The 4,852-nt window shown below is 37.3% G+C and overlaps 1 protein-coding gene across 10 annotated transcripts in view; it reads left to right on the top strand.

Annotated features, from left to right (window-relative positions):
- Positions 1-2,960, top strand: part of LOC138947066 (microtubule-associated protein tau-like) — a 144,840-nt gene extending 141,880 nt beyond the window's left edge. For all 10 annotated transcript variants that reach the window (XM_070318500.1, XM_070318499.1, XM_070318494.1 and 7 more), the window contains one exon: positions 1-2,960. This exon is cut by the window's left edge and continues 1,543 nt beyond it. The gene's annotated coding sequence lies outside the window, so the exon portion shown is untranslated.
- Positions 2,961-4,852: the final 1,892 nt, after the last annotated feature.

Raw genomic sequence — 4,852 nt, 5'->3', positions numbered from 1 at the left:
AAATGGGGCCAAATATGTTCTTTTATGATGATAAATGATCCTTTTTATTTAATCTATCACTGCCTACCCTTAATTATGTCAGATCTTTATGAAAGATTGAAACTACTGTCTCATTAAATTGTATACACTGACAGACGAACCCAGACACAGACTCACGTACACACACACACGCACACACACGCACACACACACACACACACACACGAACACACACACACACACACACACACACACACACACACACACACACACGCACACACACACACACACACACACACTGATAAATACCATATGTTCAGTGATCACGCAAATTTGTTTAACAAGAACTTCATCAATATACACAGCTTTTAAGCATTTGCTGTACATTTGGGATCACTTAGCTGTACAATTGTCGGAATATCTTTATGCCCAGTGTCTCAAGCTTACTTTTTATTCCAACTGCATGGTCAAGATTCACTGCAACAGCAAACTCCATTTTTAAATAATGCTGCATGACGTTTTCAGTTCATGCGAGCGTGCGTTGTCTTTAAGGCATGGCTATATTCTAGGCTTTATACTCGACATAGTTAAGCTCGATTTGTATGCATTTATGCATTGATAGATGAAACAGTTTGGCTGGAAATTTGATCAACAGCAAAGATTGTTCACAGTTTTTGATGGACTGAGGCTAAGATTTTAAGATATGCTTTTGGTTGCTACTAAACATTCTGGATCTTCTGCAAATATGTGGATATGATTTTTTTAGAAAATATATGGATATGATGTCTCTTCTGTGTAGTACGATTGTCGTTTTCTGCTGGCGAGTTCCGCACAAAGAGATTCGCTTCAGTGGTTTTTGTAACCGTTTCATTTTAAGAAGTTTAGACATTGTCACCTGTTCGAACTGACAGTCTCAGTATAAGGTCATGTAGATATCGATGTTGTGAACTTGTGGTCAGTATGGTGCACCATAGTTTATTTCATTCTCACTCATTGTTCTCTTGCTTTAGAGTTGCATTATTCCTGGCTATGGCTGGCAAATGTGTACATAATGCGATGAAATTAAGTGTACAAATAAGTCCTCCAAGTATAATGTTTACATTTTGTCTGCTTTGCGATAATCATTCTGTTGTTGTTATTGATGCACGTGATGATTGCAAACGATTTTTAGAATTTTAAGGAATCTTGATTTACTAAAGAGAAGAAACTAGGGTGGCTTGTTTGATTTCCATTTTCAATCACGTGAAAGAAAGGTACCCCAAGCTGTGTTTGGCGAATGGGCGTAGCAGAAATTCAAAATTCTGATCTAACCACAAGCTTCTTAATCCACCAGTTTTGAACAGAGGAAATTCCCTGATGGGTTTGCGTAGTCCATCACGATTTATAGCTAGTTCTGACAACAATTATTACATTTAAAGAGGGAGCGGAACAGTGGCCCATTTTATAGCCAATCTTTTTTTCTTCAAGTTCATACACCATCAGATCCTTTGTCGTCGGCGATTTTTTTGAACAATCAAACTGTATATATTTTGTAACCGTATTTTAGTTGTGTATATTATACGTCGTGTATGTTATATTTTACTCATGCATTCTGCATTGAACAACATGGTTTTTTGGATGCACATTATTATTCTTAAGGATGTACAATTCATTGGACTATTACGTCATTCGCTTTTAACGTCATTCATCGATTGCGTCATTCATTTATTACGACATTCATTTATAACGTCGTTCATCCATTATGTCATTTATATGTTACGTCATCTTATACGCCATTTTTTTACATTTCAATTTATTTGACGCTCTGTTGTAATTTTACAGGAGTTTGTACAATAATCACATGTACAATGTGTATGACACTACACGGAAGCAGGCTGTTTTCAGTTCCCGCTTTTCTGTGATTGTGGAAGTTCATGGTCTGTCAAAAGTCGGGATGCATGTAGTTTAGAACTGTCATTCCTCCCTGTCTTGTCTACAACATCTGGCTTGCCATACTTTTTTCTTCATGTTCACTCTATTATCAGAAATTTAAAAAAAACTTTTTTTTTTATTTAAACAAAAAAAATCTAATGTTTAAGTTTACAGCATGTGTATACATACATCTCACCATTCCTTTGTGCAGCCTTTACGTAAGGGCAAGGTAGAACAATCCAAAATCATTCAGTCCTTTCCGTAACCTTATTCCAGTTCTCCTCTTATTCAATCGTGTGATATATTTAAGTAATTGATTTCTCTTCTGTTTAGACTGTGTAATTACTGTATCACTTTTTCATGACTTTTTTTGCGCAAGGGCCAGACAGAAAACAATTAATCGGTCCTTTTCGTAACATACCCCCCCCCCCCCCCCCCCTACCCTTTTCCCGTCCCTATCTTGACATTTCTTCAAGGCATTGCGTTTTCTTCTCATTTCTTCCTCCTCCTTTCCTGCTCAATTTTAGGCTATGCTATGTAAGAAACTCACTCTGTTTTAGTTTGAGAAAATGGAGCTAGTGCAGTAATGCTTGGCTTATTTACAAGTAGATGCTTTGAAGACAGTATTCTGCACGAAAACGCCAGTGTTATACGATCTGTGGATGATAAGAATTGTCTTTCACTTTCAGCCTCAAGTAACATATAATGTATACACGTTTCGCTTGATGGAGTATATAGAACGCTGCATACAAGTAATGTCCTGTTGTACTAAGACAAAGGAATCTGCTGTGTACTTGAAACCTGTTTTTTTTAAGGGTAAGTAATTTAAACGTGTGATATGAGTTCTAAACCATGTTGGCTTCCTTAAAGTGATTAAAGTTGTTTTTGTTTCTGTTTTACTTTGTGCCTGTTGCTTCTTGTAATCCTTAGGCTTACTCCAGAGAAAGCTGAAAGGATGTTTGGGGTTGTTGTAACCGTTTTATTTTTTCAGAAGTTCTAGACGCGAGCTTGCCTTATGTTGTATTCAGCTTTTGTCAGTCTGTGGTCTAATAAACTTCCCAGAAAAATAGTGTGTGTGTGTGTGTGTGTGTACGTGTGTGTGTGTGTGTGTGTGTGTGTTTGTGTGTGTATGTGTGTGTGTGTATGTGTGTGTGTGTGTGTGTTTGTAAATGTGTGCGTGCCTCTGTGTGCGTATGTGTGTGTGTGTGTGTCTGTGTGCCAGTATGTGTGTGTGTGTGTGTGTGTGTTTGTGTCTGTGTGTCTGTCTGTTTGTCTGTCTGTCTGTGCCTGTGACTTTGTGCGTGAGTATAAACTGAGTTTTTCTTCGTTGCGCTGTGAGAGAATGCATACACCACAGATTGTAAACATAGGGTAAGATTGCCTAATATGGACCACCTCCTGTTCTGACAAACTAACGGTGCTAGAGCGCTCAACACAATAACATTCGCTGTATTCACCCTTTTTGGATAACTTGCACATGTCAAAACAGTTCCACAAACACAAACCTCAAAACCGTTAGGCTTGTTCTCTTTTTGCACCTTTGGCAGCGTTTACTCTAAATGTGACGCCTAAAACATAAACATTGCTAGTGGAAAGGCTCCTAATATGGACCGGCTCCTAATATGGACCACCTCCTGTTCTGACAAACTAACGGCGCTAGAGCGCTCAAAACAATTTCATTCGCTTTATTCGCTCTCTCTGGATAAGTTGCACATGTCAAAACAGTTGCAGAAACACAAACCTGAAAACCGTTAGGCTTTTTCGCTTTTTTTCACTTTTGGCAGCGTTCACTCTAAATTTGCCGCCTAAAACGGACCCGTTTCTGTCCACAGCCAAAGCTTTTATAACACAAAAATGGCAATATATGACAGCTAAGACAGTATTTGTTACATTTTAACAGTGTGTACCCCGAGTTTCTACTGCAAACAAAAAATAATAGCAAAACCTCAAAGTATGTGTGAGTCCCCTAATATGGACCACCTTCAACAAATCGAAGAAAATAAAAACTAAAGGCAATTTTAATTATATCATTAAAAACCTTGCTGAAAATAACTCATAACTAGCCCTCGAGATTTCCAAAAAATATAACAAATAGTCTTTTTTTGGTGGAAGTTGATAATTTCACTTATTTTCACTCTGTTTTTGATAAGCTTCTTCAGTTTCCTGGTGTGCTTCAAATAATGCTCTCATCAACCCGAAACAGCTAAATCTAAAGCATATTTGAATTAGTCTGTCTTGCACACTAAGTTGCATCATGTTATTTTGAAGTTTAGGGGGCTTTTTACAGTGATTCGTGAAGGCCGCTTCACTGGTCCATATTGGGCGCCCAGGCTCCTAATATGGACCATTTGTGATTTTTTCTGTATTTAATTTTTGCTGAAGGTCTATCAAAGCTATTTCACTCTAATTAGGCCTAACGGTTAAACTAAGAGAGAAGGACTACCAACCACAAAATGAAACTTCTTCGCATGAAAACAAGCTAGTTATCAGCAATAAACAACAAGTCGCGTAAGGCGAAAATACAACATTTAGTCAAGTAGCTGTCGAACTCACAGAATGAAACTGAACGCAATGCCATTTTTCAGCAAGACCGTATACTCGTAGCATCGTCAGTCCACCGCTCATGGCAAAGGCAGTGAAATTGACAAGAAGAGCGGGGTAGTAGTTGCGCTAAGAAGGATAGCACGCTTTTCTGTACCTCTCTTTGTTTTAACTTTCTGAGCGTGTTTTTAATCCAAACATATCATATCTATATGTTTTTGGAATCAGGAACCGACAAGGAATAAGATGAAAGTGTTTTTAAATTGATTTGGACAATTTAATTTTGATAATAATTTTTATATATTTAATTTTCAGAGCTTGTATTTAATCCAAATATAACATATTTATATGTTTTTGGAATCAGAAAATGATGGAGAATAAGATGAACGTAAATTTGGATCGTTTTATAAATTTTTATTTT

The sequence above is a fragment of the Littorina saxatilis genome, linkage group LG14 (assembly GCF_037325665.1).
Source record: "Littorina saxatilis isolate snail1 linkage group LG14, US_GU_Lsax_2.0, whole genome shotgun sequence".
NCBI lineage: Eukaryota > Metazoa > Mollusca > Gastropoda > Littorinimorpha > Littorinidae > Littorina > Littorina saxatilis.
This window is presented reverse-complemented; position numbering and strand designations above follow the sequence as displayed.